Consider the following 15,060-nt stretch of genomic DNA (forward strand, 5'->3'; position numbering starts at 1 on the left):
TGCAGTGAGTGGCATGGCATTCACCAGCTGTAGCCTAGGATACATATAAACCCTTGTTCCCTGATGTATTCCCAGGGAACAGCTTCTTTAGGAGCAGGGCAGTAGGCTTACTGTGATCCCTGGGAATAAATGGCGCTGCAAGACCATATGAACTCAAATCTTGATGTCTGCTTTCTCACCAAAATGCATCTTAAACAACCCATGAAGACAAGCACACCCTTCCCTCCAAAAATACATCAGGCCATCCTGCTGCTAAATGATACTAAATTTTCTACTATATGTATATATAGATAAAAAATATATATAAATATATAAATATATATATAGTCATACATATAGTCATATATATAGTTATATATATATATGACTATATATAATCATATATATAGTCATATATATTCATATATAGTCATATATAGTCATATATAGTCATATATAGTCATATATATTTATATATAGTCATATATATTTATATATTTATATCAATATATTAATATATATAACTATATATATGAAACAATTAGATATGGCCCATAATTTCAGATTCAGAGCCTTTTTATTCCCCTGAGATGCCTGATCCCTTGTGTTGGGAAATGCTCTGCAGGCTTTGAACTGAGCCTGGGATCTACACTCGGAAGCAATTGTTAATTTGTACTTGACAATATTCATCTCATATGTACAGTAGGTGGGTGGGGGAGTTTGAGGGCTTTCAAATTGTGTGGGGGAAAGATAAAAAATAGACTTTGTTCTGTATTTAGAATTTGATAGTGATAAATCTCTTTTATATTCTCTAAGTTACAACATGGATGTGGAGCGAGAGAGATTTAGATTTTAATCTTTTTACTGAAGTAAAATAATTAAAAGGGTTTCATAAACTCGTTTATTTCCACATGAAATATTCTATTTCAGGAATGCTTGAGAAAGTGTTTCAGAAGTTAGTGATTTAAAGCAAGCAGCTGCATACTGATAACAGGCACTGCAGCTTTAGATCACAGGAATCCACTCAGCAAAGGAACCAATTTTTCTAATTTTGAAAAACAACAAAACCCCACTGGCTAGAGTGCTTGCCTGACATTAAAGCATATATCTGCTCTTATTTTGCAAGAGAAATAGTAAAAATATGGGTTGAAAGAGATGAAGCTCTTTTTATATCTTGCAGATTATAATTTATTGCTAAGGCAAGAGCCACTGAATTCTTCCTCCTCTAATTACTATTAATTTGTGAGGTATGGACAGAAGATGTGCCACTGTTCATATGGATATTTGCTTATGTCCAGGCTGTTCCCACAGAGGGGGAATTGGATTATTTGTGCTCCCCACCCTCCCTGCAGCGCTCCCAGAGCAGTCCTGAGGGGGGTCTGTGACTGGGCTCAGAGCACAGGCTCCATCACCACCACAAACTTCTGATGAAATAAGCGTGTGGAATTAATTCTTTGCCATGTGGTAACCTGTTCTTGCACTTTAAACCCTGACAGCTCAGTTTTATCAAATGATAAAAGGCTTTTATCACACAAGTCAATGCTTAGATGGAAAATGTGATTGGGAGAACTGGTAATAGCTTACCAGTCAGTTTGCTCAATCCATTTTTCTGTCCTTAGACATGTCAAGCATGAAAACAATCAAATCCTGGCAGCATTTGCATTTGATGTCCATCCAGACCAACTTACTGAGTAATAGAATTATCTTGGTCTGACATTTGAGGTCACCAAAAGGGTTTCTGGGCCAAAGACGCCACCATAAAACATCTCAGTCAGGGCTCCTTGATGGCCCATCAGGATAAAAACAGCTTCTTTCTGCTGTGAGGAGTTTTTTTTCACCTACAGATGTCTATTAAAACATGTGGGCACATGGTTTTCTTGGCAACTTTTCAAAACTGCCCTTTTGGAAAATTGTTTCCATACTGACTGAATAGTTGGATATTCGGAGTTGGGCAGACTTGAAGAAAAAAGATCTGGGAAAGGGAGTTCGGGGTTCAGAAAGCCACACTCATGTTATCAGTATTTTAATTTGCCCTAAACTCAGGCTTCAATCCAGAAGGACTTGTTAAATATTGTAATCTTCTGTAGATCAAAGGCTTTCATACAGGCACCCTTTGTTGAGCCTCAAATTGTCTGTTTGATTAGTCATTTCTTCCCTGTGACATTTGATTTTGATTTGAAGACATCCAGACATGGAAAGCCCTTCACTTCTCTTCCCGGTTGGTTCCAGTGGATAATCAGCCTTACTTGTTTCTCAATTAAGTCTGCCTGATGCTGGCTCCCAGCCACCTATTCTTCCAGTGCCTTTCTCATGGAGTAAGACAGCTTTGGGTAAGGCAGGGTCAGGCACTGGCACGCTACGTCCACCCAAGCAAAATGCTCTGCAAGGGTGCTTGTTGGCATTTTTAATTGAAAGACTCTTTTGCATATTTATTTAAATGGATTGAAATAAAAAACCCAGAAAAAGAAACCGCAGCAGATTAGTGTTTTATACAGAATTTTAGAAGGCATTGTGCTCTATAAACATTTTTTATTTTTTGGTTTTATTTTAATGGTTTGGTTTTATTTTAATGTTTCTCTAGGCAGATATTACTGAGAACTGACAAAATAAAAAAACCCCAACTATGTATTTGTTCTTCTGCATTGTATAATAAACATCTGCATTCTCTTCTACCTCAAGTGTCTGTTTATGAAGTTAGAGAAATTCTCTACATAAGGAGTAGGCCAGAACAGTACTGAAAACTCAAAAGAAACTCCAGATGACAGTCTGACTAAAGAGAATGAAATAAAACTCAAAGCTTCACCTATCTCTAACAAAAGTCATGCCAAAAAAAACCCCTTAAAGATCCAGCCATAGCATTCAATGACTATATTTTCAGTAGAAAGCTGTTTCTTCTCTGCAAAATATACTCTGAAATCAGGATGGACAGAGAAACTTCAGTCTTCAGACACCCAGAAAAAAAAAAAGAATTACTCAAAAATGCTAAGCATACAGTAGAGAGAAGAATTGAAAACTATATGCCTGCATCAGCTGGAACAGATGGAAGTTTTGTTCTCAGTGCTAAGACAAGCTTTACTACCTTGACTGAAATATTTCTGTTTCAGAGTCCCCTGTGATTCAAGGACTGTCAATGTCATGCCCTGTCAACCACACTGTTGTGGGGCGGACACATCGGCTCTGTGTCTGCAGGCTGGGCTGGGAAGGATGGCAAGATAAGGACATGCCAACAATCCAAGACAATTCACCAACCTCACAGCCCACAGAGATGTTAAATCAGGCAGAGCTCAGGGGCAAGGGCAGGAAAAGTAAATATATTAAAACACCCTCCAAAGAGCTTCCCAAGAACCACTCTTGAAAGTTACTGTCATCTTTCTGACTCAAGTTTCAAAGACCCCTACAAATCAAACTGGCCAAGATTTATTTTAATAATTGCTTCAATGGCCTAACTTCTTGTTTATGTTCTCCACCATGGAAGAACAACACTGCACTTAAGTAATTGTTGTGAATGGATCAATTACACAATTACCATTAGTGCAGTTGTCTAATGAAGCCTTTTCACAGAGCTAAAGAAAATCAAAGGCAATCCATGCACATTAATGTGCTGTACCTTTTCTGCAGGATGCTATTTCTAAAGACTGCCTGCAGCAGATTTAAACTCTGGTTGGGTTGAATAAAGAAAAGATAATGCTACTTCAACCTCTTACAGTCATCTGGGTTTTGTTTTCATCATATTTCAGAAATATTCACATGCTTTCCATACATTCTTTAAGGGTACTTTTGTAACATAAAGTTCTCCTTTCTAAGGTAATCTATTTTAGTTTTGATGCAGCTGTGCTGATGAATGGGAGACGAAGGGGCATGAGAACTTTCTTTCACATTTAATCACAAACTATAAGCAATAAAATGTACTCCCCAAGTACTAAGAATAGTTTGGGTGCAAATCTTATCTATGGAAAACTAGCTGCTTGCAGGGCTACTGATGAGTGTCAGTCATGGATCCAGCTCCTCTGGGATTTCTAAGCCTTTCATGCCCTCTGTGCACCTGCTCACAAGGGTGGGACTGGTACTGCCTAAAGCTGTGCAGGCAGCACAGCCACCACAAACCTTCCTGGTTTTCCATCTTCAGCAGAGGTTTTTCTCCTTTTTTCCCTCTCCAGCAGAAGTTTAATTTAGTTTCATTTACCTCATTAAGTTAGATGGTTTCTGTGCCAGCTCTAGCTCTGGCAGGGATGGGGAGGTTGTGCTGGCATGTCACCTCATCTTGGGATGCTAGAGGATCAGCTTCCAGATATCCACATACACAACTGGAGGGACTGCCCCTTTTTGGCAGTGATCACAGATCATTGGGCATGGAAGGCTGTAGGAGCTGGAAGAAAGGTTGTGATGCAGCCAGGGAAAGAACATCATCTGCCTGAAATCAGCAGCACATTCCCTTAATCTTGCATACTGGAAAAACCCACTGCTGTAAAAGACATGTCTCAAACTCTCTCTTTCAAGGTCTCTTCAAAGTAAATACTGAAAGAGTAAAAAACTGGAAAACTTCTTGGTCCTCCCTGAGTCTTTGTTTGGACAGATACAATTGTGGAAGCCAAGACAGGGGTAAGAAAACACTGATTAGTGACAGAGATTTCTGTCTGGGAAGCTAAGAAAACATCAGGCTGAGTAAGACTGTGGGAGAGACCAAGCCTTGTGGGAGAAGCTGGCCCTGTCTGGTTTTCTGGGACACTCTGGGGTACTCATAAATAGATTTCTGGCATGTACTCACAGACAGAATTAGCTGGTCCTGGGCCCTCCCTGGCCTGGGAGGGAATCATCTCCATGCAACTCATGCAGCACCATCAACCAAAGTGCATAATCACTTCAAGCCTGAGATGGGGAAATGGAGGGATGGGCATCAGAACATTATGGGAGGCATCCAGCTGGCCAGAGCCTGAGTACCAAGAGGGATCAGCACTTTGAAGCAAAGAGTTTGCATTCAAACAAAGATAATTTGTGCTAAGATCTTTTCTCATACTGTATACAAGGGAGTCTGAGGCACAGCAGGCAGAGTCCTGCTGTCTGGCCAGGGCTGCAGCCGTGTCACAGCGCCTGAGAGCTCTGCCATCCCAGGGATGTCTGCCCACGGGGGATGATGGTGTTGGAACTGCAGAGCTGGGCTGACACTCCTGGCCAGAGAGATGCTGGCAGGCTCAGGGACACCCTGGGGCGGGGACAGGGACACCTTGGGCAGGGACACTCCAAGGAACTGCAGTTGTGGGTGACCTGCTTGGGAACAGAGCATGAGGAAAAGCAGAGAGCAGCAAAACATCATCACAAATGGGAGCTGGCATCTTTGTGAGACAGCACACTGCCAGCACAAGCAATAGAAGTTGGTGCAAAAAGACCAAGGATAAAAAAGACTTGAATGAAGACATGAGCAAAGACATGAGCTGAATACCTATGCTCACATTTTTAAGTAAAAATATTTTTTCCTCCGAGAAATTTTAGAAGGAAAAGATAAAAGAAATCTAATGTGTTTGGTGATGAACAAACCTCAATCTCAAAAGACCAAAATAGGAAAAATAAAGCTTATTTCAATTCTTGTTAGATTTCCTTTGCAAAAGACACCTGGCTCAGATGCTCTGAATACATTTAATCATGACTGTCTTATTAAGCAAGATTGAGCAACCTAAACCATATGAAAATTGTTGCTGGCCCAAACATGACTCATCAGAAATGACAGTCAATTCCATTAATTACATTCTGTAGAGCATTCCCAAATGTGCATTATTCACACCAGTTCTAAGCACATTGTAGCTCATGAGGCAGAGCTGGGAAGGCCCTCATTTGGATGGAGACAGAGAACTGCACCTTTGGACTGAGCAAGCACAAACTGGTGGGAGAGAGGAGTGACAAAAATTACACAGAATTCAGTATGATTGATTAATTGCCTTTAATGCAAGTACCACCATAATCATAAAGGGAGACTTGATTAAATGTGCAAAGAACTTGATGGGAACTATGACACAGAACCAGTTGTAAATTTTGATACTCACCAGCTCTCTGTTCCAGTCCATAGTCTGTGCCTCCAAAAATGTGTCTGTCCTGCTTGAGTATAAGCTCATCAGAACTGCAAGTACCACATCCATTTATGAGTCAATGAGTCTCAAATTTTTACAGATTTTCTGAGCTTATGTGACTGTTACATCTGAAAATGAAAATTATTCTAAAATACTTGCCCTGATTATGCAGTAGCAGTCATGTGCAGTTGATCCAAAGGAACTAAACTTTGCATCAAATTTCCCCTGGGCACTGTGTGAAACTGCACAATGAATGAGTGTTGCTGTAACTTAAACAGATACTGACTCTTCAGAGGACGTGAAAATAAAAATGTTCTGGAGTTAAAACGTGTCCCTGACAGGTCTATTACACTCTTCACAAAGTCTGATCGTTTTCTTCTAACAGTAGCTCTCTTAAAAATTAATGATGCATGCTTTCCATGCTTTCTCATTGCCAATGCACGTCTCAGTAGGTTCAGATGAGATTCCAGCTAGGCAGGCACTCAGTCAGGGGGGAGTATTCCCCCTTGGCAGGGAATGGGCTTAGTTCACCAAAAAACTTTCCTTCTCTTTACCTTTTCCTATTTAATTGACAGAGGTTTTCTGTGAGGTCTCTTTTCTCCTTTCCTGTTGTCAATATGACTGTGTTAGATCTGCATCTTGGGTTTAAAATTCCATATAGTAGCATAAAAATACATTTTTTTAAAGTGAAGTTTGGAAAAAGCCCAAATATTTCAAAAGAAATCTTTTTCTATAGCACATGTTAAAATTTCCATTAATATTTAAAAAGAACCCAGTAGATGAGAACTTTTCTCCATAAAGCTGCAAAAGTTAAGTCATTCAGAGTACTGAAACTTCCAGCATAATTGTTACAACAAATTCCCTCAGGCTTATTATCTCTAACTAAAATTGCAGCAAATAAGTAGCTTTTAGCCTTTTAATTTAAGTCATTTAAAATAAATTGATCTCTGTAGTTGTATATGAAACATGTAAATCAGCTTTCTAAAGCAGTGTCTCTGTGATTTAACTCAACTTCTTGCCCACTCCCACCCAGCTGGCTCCTTCCAGCCCACAGAAGGCCTGGGAAAATAGGGAAAATGGGTGAAATTGTCATTCTGGTACAAAGGACAGCAGATCAGGCTGTGCCAGGGGAGTGCAGGGCACGAGGGAGTGTGGCTCAGCACCCCACACCCAGCTGCAGCCTCGAACTTCAGTGGATGCAGGCATGCCAGTGGCCAAGGGATGTGTGCTTCCCCAGTATTCCCAGTGCACATGAAATCCCCAAACTGGTGTTGTTTTTCCCTCCACAGCTGAGTGGTGGCTCATACTGTGTGCACTTATACTGCTAGCATCAATCTAAATGGACTCATCTCTAAATGGGAATTAATGAATATGTATGATTTATGCCAAGCTGGGCTGGCTGGGTGCCCAGGTATTGGGAGCTTTGTGTTTTCCATTACTGGAATACATTTGCTTTCACTGGATGGGCAGATTGTGGATTTTATTGTTATTTTTTCTAAATTTAAAAAAAAACCTGCAGTGGCAGAGTATTCAACTAGTCTTATGAGACTGAAAAGTAATAACCTAGGACAATGTGATCACTTTGAGTGGCATTTTACTCAGGGCATTCCTACAGGAGCTGCAAAATCTGATATACAATGAAAAGCTTTTGTCAGTCTTCAAAGCATCCAAACTTCCAGAAAACACAAACTTATGGAACTGAGCCTTACTTAAGTCTCTCTTGCAATACAAGGAGAGCCACAGAGTTTTTCTGGTTAACAAAGGTTTGAATTTACACGTACTTCAGTACTTTACAGTGCTGGCCACACACACTAAAAGCTGCACAGTAAGCTGCAAAATGCTATCTGCTTTACCAGGGTTCCATTTTAATTCTTCACGTATTATTTTCCATTGTATAAATGGAAAATAAATGAAGTTAATGTTCTGATTGTTTCTTTTATTTTGAAGACTAAGAACTACATGTTATGTTCTTGAATTATGATTTACCACCCCTTTTTTCCCTCTTCAGCAGAGGTTTAATTTAGTTTCATTTACCTCATGTGCTTTGGAATATCCCAGAGACGTGAAGCTTCAGCTGCAATAAAAATATTTCAGCTGCATAATGTAATAAAAAAGGTGACAAAAAATTAAATGGGTACATTTCTTTTTTTGGATATGTGGATATAGGGGTTTCTTGCTTGCACGTCTCAGGAGAATAACCTTTCTTATTTTTATTCTGGAAAACACTTTGGCACTGAGCAGTTCTAGCTGATTTCATAGAATCACAGAATGCTTTGGAAGGGACCATAAAGATCATCAGGGACACCTTCCACCAGACCAGGTTGCTCAGAGCCCCATCCAGCCTGGCTTTGAACACTTCCAGGGATGGGGCACCCACAGCTTCTCTGGGCAGCCCACTCCAGCGCCTTACCACGCTCACAGTGAGGAATTGCCTCCTAAATCTGATCTAAACCTGCCTCTTTCCGTTTAATGCCATTGCTCTGTGTCCTATCACTCTGTGCCCTTGTAAACAGCCCCTCTCCCTCTTTCTTGTACCCTTTGGCTGGAAGGCTGCTGTGAGGAAGCCCCTCTCTCCTCCAGCCTGACAAACCACAGCTCCCTCAGCCCGTCCCCATAGCAGAGATGCTCCAGCGCTCTGATCATCCTCAGGGCTCTACTCTGGACCTGCTTCAAAAGATCCACTTGCTTCTTGTGTTGGTAGGCCCAGAGCTGGATGCAGCACTCCACGTGGGGTCTCCTGGGAGCAGAGCAGAGGGGGAAAATCCCCTCCCTCAAAGTGCTGGTCACCATCCCCTGGTACTCACTGGCTGCACTGAGACAGGTGGCCAAGTGCTTTGCAAGACAAATGTTCCTTCTTGCCAAAATCTGTGCTGTGATACCATGCATAATTAAGGGAAATGCATTTTATTGGACTATGGAAGCTGACAAGTATGTAATAACATGCTCTGTGTTTATTTATGCTCAAGTTCAGCTTTGGGTCACCCAGCCAGGTGACCACTTTCTACTCCCAGGTACCTGCAGTGCTCAGACCAGTGTTGGAACAGGCAGGTCCTGGCACACAGAGGAGAGCCAAAGTTTTACCTTCACTACTGGGTTGGCATCACCCAAGACTTCATGCCATAACCATCCTGCAATCTGCAGCTACCAGCACATTCTCCTACTGTTGATTTATTTAGATAGCAGCTGATGGTTTAATAGCATTTAATTAAGCCCAGTACGGTTAAAATCAGCTAAGCTTTGGCAGCCACTCCTGTCATTGCAAATCGAATTTTGTATTGTGGACAGGGGAATCAGGGAAACAAGATGAAAATTATCCCTCTTGCACCACCCCCTGGCACTTGGCAACAGGGAACTTCCCAAGGCTGCTGCCCAATCTGAACTGTTTGTACTAGAATAACATTTTTCACATGACACACACTCAGCATATTTTTTAAACACCTCTAATGAAGCACAGCCATATGTATGTATGTGCATTTTCACACGTGCTCTAATACATACAGATATGTGTGTGCATGTTTATATATAAATATACACACATATTTAGCTGCTAACACCATGGAACAGAAGTGTCTCTCTGAAAGTGATTATTTAATCCCAGGCAAAGAGCTTCCTGCAAGAAGATGAGACATATTAGCCTTCAGTACTTCTGAACTTCTCCCACTGGAACAAGCTTAAATCCATTTTATGCATTGGGTTAAACAAGAAATTTGTTGTCACTGTTTTGAACAATAAAAAATGGTTACAAGAAGCCATGTGAGTTCCTGGTGGAACTGTAAGCTCTTTGAAAACAGTTCTCACATATTTTCCAGCAAAGTTGGACTGCCTTGTTCCAGATTCTAGCACTACCCTGGGGGATAAGACGTACAGCTCTTGCATCGAGTTCTGCACAGATCCAAGGGAAAACAGACTTGCTCATCCTGGCTGCAAATTTTTGAGAGGTTGAGCTGCTGCTCTGTGCTGTGCATGGGTCAACAGAATCACACAGATTTGCCAAGAGACAGAAGAATACTCTATGGTTTTTAGGGCTGGGATAAGATGCTTTGCTGAACTAGTTCAGGAGGTGCCACTATTCTCCAGTACCTGGTTCTCCATGAAGGTAGGATGAGCAGGTTGGTGCAACAAAACATTCAGCCCAAAGTTCTTAAAGTTCTGTGTTTGCTAAGTAACTTTGTGATACAGTGGCATAATACTTCCAGAGATCTTAATCTAACTATTTTTAAACCATGTGGTTTGAACCACAAGCTGTATGAAGCTGGCACCAAAGGAACTTAACAGCAAGCTTCCCTGTAGTTATAAATACCTATAAAATAATCTGTAAACTTTTAAATTGAGATTTGACAGAGGGCTTGAGCGTACGCCAATTTAAAGTACATAAAAATTCCCTCTGGTTTACATCTGTGAGGACGAGGGAGGATAAAAACAGTGTCAGCACAGGAACACACGTGAGGAAAGATCACTCTCTGGAAGTGCGTATTTACTAAATATTGTGAACTCATCATGTGTTCTGCAACTCAACAAATATTTGCTAAATCCTCTAATACAGAGGCCAAAGAAAGCTTTGGCAAATGTAAATCTGAATCAACTTAGATAGAGACTCAGATGATTTGAGAACTGATGGCAAAGTTATAAAACATTATAAAACCCATCAGATGTCAGTGGGCAAGTGATAATTTTTGCCAGCTGACCTCTTCACCAGCTTCTCACACCTGGGAATTGTTTTAACCTTTTACATTTTCACCTGTTCCTGTGTACATTTATATATTTTGGAACCTGTGGAGTAGTCTGTTTCTTTAATCTTGGGAAACCAAGCCTGCAGGTATCACACGTGGAAGCTCCAGGATGTTGAGGGCTCCTGTGCTTTGACAGGTTGTGGCACCTGCCAGAAGTGAGGGTGTTCTGCCCAGTTAGTGAGAACTGATTACAAGCAGAAACCGAGGTGGGCTCTTACACATAAACAGTGAAGAGCAAGGCAGCAGCAAGGTCCCTTCAGCACCACCAAATCCTGCCAAGGCACTCCCAGCACGAATCCCTCCTTCCCACAAGTGGCATTTCCATCACCTCCACTCCTGCACCCTGTGTGGTGCCACTCGCTATCAACACCTTCCCATGCACTTACAAGGAGTGGGTGAGTGGAGTAACAGGGTTCTTCCCCACAGTTTAGACCAGGAAGTAGCTGGCAATTTAGCACAGAGGAGTAACTCAACAGTTTATTTAAAAGGAACACATTGGAGCTGAGGTAAATAAATTTTTCTGTATTTTCAGTTTTGTAACAGATAACACAAAATGACCTCAACATTTAAAAATGCAAAAATAGTGCAAAATTACTTCTGTGATAATACAAGATAAACGTTGGCAATCAGCAGCATTTTAAAAGCAACAATAGAAAATAGATCAGGCAAAGCCCTAGTTTATATAGCATGGCAGAAATGCAACTAATCTACAGGCTTTTCCCTGTAGGACAGGAGAAAGATCAGTTACTTACAGTCAAACCTATGAAAAGTAACTAAACCACAGCATTTGAAAAGTAGTCTTGCATACCAGCTTCCAGACAAAAGGTGAATATAATTTGATTTCTTGCTGAGCATATTGCACTAACTTATTTTATTATTTGTCTTGACTTGGTTTTTGGGGTTTTTTTTATATTATGTATGTGAAAATGACATGTTGCTGAAGAGCTCACTTCCTTTTAAACACTGGCACCATGAAATTAGAGCTATGTTGACAGTCACCATTCAAGTAAAAAACAAAACAAAACAAAAACTGTCACAGTAGTAGGACAAAATCCAGCTTGGAAAAATGAAGTGAAGAGAAATACAACTATTGCAACATAAACCTAGAAAAAAAAAAAAAGTTTCATAAAGGGCATAAAGTTCCATTGTATCAAGCCCTTTAGAAAAAAAGATTTGCAAATGCATGTCCAAAACGAGTGTTAAATTACAGTTCTGTAAGATTTGAGTTTAGGAGCTAGTGTGACATTAGATTCTTATTTTCCAGGTAACATAACAGTATTCATTTCACAGCAGTGATTATGAGGCAACAATCTTGTATATGTGTATATAAGGTTGAAGTAGGTCACTGAAGTCACACTTTCAGCAATGAAGTTCTCAAAGGGCAACTACAGGTTCTCTATGGACTCCTGAAGAATGGGGTTGTCAATTAAACTTTAAAAACATCTTTTACAGAGCAGTTTCATATCTGAAAAGTCATCAAGAAATCCAACAAAAAACAATGAAGCTTGAGTCAAATCCAACCTTTAAATTATTCCTGTAGGAATAAAATTGTTTATTTTTCAATCATTTGACTTGACAAGGAAAACTTATTTGGGAATGTTTTACTGATGAATCAAACTGGCCCAGACATTGTAACAAAGAATTAAATATTTTATATTTAAAAACCCAACTAGAAACAACAATATAATTTGGAAGAATGATTAACTGTGTAAGCAAGTAGCAGGACATACAAAATGTTATTAAAAAACTAAACAATTTAGTCAAATTTTCAGATGCATTAGAGGCTTATTAACCTGAACTGTCTGAAGAAGTTGATGATACATGGATTCACTTGACTGTATTTAACCATCAAATTTTTCTTCCAGAAACAGCTACCAACGATGAACAGTAAAATACACAAAGTTCAGAGATTCTCAAGTATGTTACTGACCTCTTGGGAACCTGAATGGAGGAAAACACAGAAAAAGTTTACATCATAGAAGAAAACAAAAGACAAATGAGAACCCTACGGCCAATATGAAGGAAAAAATATTGCTGTATTCCCACATCTGTATTTGCATTCTGTTTACAAAGTTTGGTTTCAGGGCACTCAAATTAAATGTCTGCATTTTTATACAGAACAAGAAAGAATTCTCTCCATCATAAATACGTGGTATTATGTACATATATGTACAAAGGATATTTATCCTTTCTCTTAGATCTTGGCTTTTTAACTTTAAAGCCCTCAGAATATCACAGTGAGTTGTGGTGTTGGGAGAAGGAACTTCTGTTGCAGAAGTCTTTTCACACCTTCTCAACCTTTGGCTGAGGTCAGGCAGCAAAACCATGTTCTCAACTCTACAAGAAAGCAAGAGATGGAATCTTAAGATACCATTCTTTAGCATTTATAGATGGTCAATCATGCAATAAATTAAGCCCTAACCTGAATCAATCCCATAGAAATGGAAAATGGACAGGATAACAGAAAAATATTACAATAGCAACTCTTTTTAGGTACTGAGGTACCAACAACCTACTGTATACTGATGTACACAGTCCAAAGGCTATTTCTGCTACTAGATTTGATTAGGAGATTTTCCCCCATCATAAAAGAAATTGCTTTCTCATTGAAAGATTGAACATTTTCACAATCTTTTTTTTTAATGTAAACTACATAGGAAAGATATTATTTTAGCTACTATTTCACATGAAGAAAACATTTGAAAGATAGCTTTGTGGAAATTTCTGTAGAATAGCCTTCAAATTACAAGATAAATTCCTAAATGTTGGTTTGAGGGATGCACCTTTTAGAAGAAACAGTCCAATAGATCTCAGCCCAAAGCTGCTGAAAACTTTTTATATCATTCCAATTGTGTGGACCTCCTACCTTACTATTACATTCACACAACATCCTAACAATAATAGCAGCAAATACTTTCAGGTGAAATCCTGTTATTGTTATTGTCTGTGATGAATTTGTATCTTCCCATTTGCTAAATGAAATTTGGCATCTGAAACCAAAGGTCAGCATTATCTCACTCACTGCAACACAGGAGCAGAACAACAGAGAGAGTTTTGCAGATCAGTGGAAAAAGCTTGGAAGCCTCAGAGTTGACATTTTTAATATGTCTGTTTTTCCACCAACGATTGCAATGCTGCAAATGCTTCTTTAAAAACATCTTTCTGTAGCAGTAGGTGCTGTGCTTTGGAAGCTCTGCTCTTCTGATTTGTCTTAGAAAACAAATTTCCCTTTCACAGTTGTTTGTGACCTTGAAAATGATAGGGTGACTTTTATTAATAAAGAACTAAGCATGGAGACTGTTAGTATTAGAATCAAATGTTCAGCTCCTTAAAATGTTAAATACTTCTCTTATATTGCTTTACTAACACACTCTAACAAAAACAAAGAAAAAAATCTAGGATTATGTTGTGATTTCCTGGACAAGTCAAGAGGCTGTGCAACTTGGCACATGAGTCATAAAAACTAACCCTTTTTGCAAAATAATTGTAAAAAATGGGGTTTTTTTTTGGTCATGAATTATAGAACAAAGTCCTGCCTGCTGACTACATCACTGAATTCCAGTGTAAGGACTTGTCACACATAAATCTTGCTACACAGTAAATTGGAAATCACAAGTAATTCCCAAGTGTTCAAATGAAAACATGTACTCTGAATGCATGTGTAGTAATACATAATGTAGGAATTTAGAGCCCAGCTTTTCAGAATCAAAACTGTAGGCAAGAGTCCAACAGCAGAAGTTGTTTTAGCTCTAGTTTTCTTTTTAAATCATCAACACCAATGAAGACCCCCTTACCAGTGGGATTCTTGGAAATCATATTTTAAACACTGTTTTCTCTCAGGGCTTTAAGCATTATCTACCATTATCAACTTGACGCTGTGGCATTTAACTCAGAAATAAGAAAAAATAAATCAGAGTATCAGGGTAAAAAAAAAGTAAAGTTCTGACCATTCACACACACCCTACTTCTGCTCATCAATCCTCAGTGAAAGCCACAGGCTTTGGGCCTGTGGATATCTGTGCTGAACACTAGAAGAGATCTCCTCTGAAGAAGGACCATGCCTGAACTGCCTGGCTTGAAGCAGGAGAGATTAAATGCTAAACCCAGGGATGGAATATGCTGAATATCAGTGTGAAGGTCAGAGATGAAAGGCTTCCATCCATACCAGAGATTTTCTTTAGGAAAAGCAGAAAACTGATATATTTGTTCACTGGAGAAAATACATTCCAATAAGGAAATTAGGGACATTAAGTGCATCTCTGAGACAAAATGCACGTTTGTCTACCTGTTTT

This window comes from Zonotrichia albicollis, chromosome 1 (genome assembly GCF_047830755.1).
Source record: "Zonotrichia albicollis isolate bZonAlb1 chromosome 1, bZonAlb1.hap1, whole genome shotgun sequence".
NCBI lineage: Eukaryota > Metazoa > Chordata > Aves > Passeriformes > Passerellidae > Zonotrichia > Zonotrichia albicollis.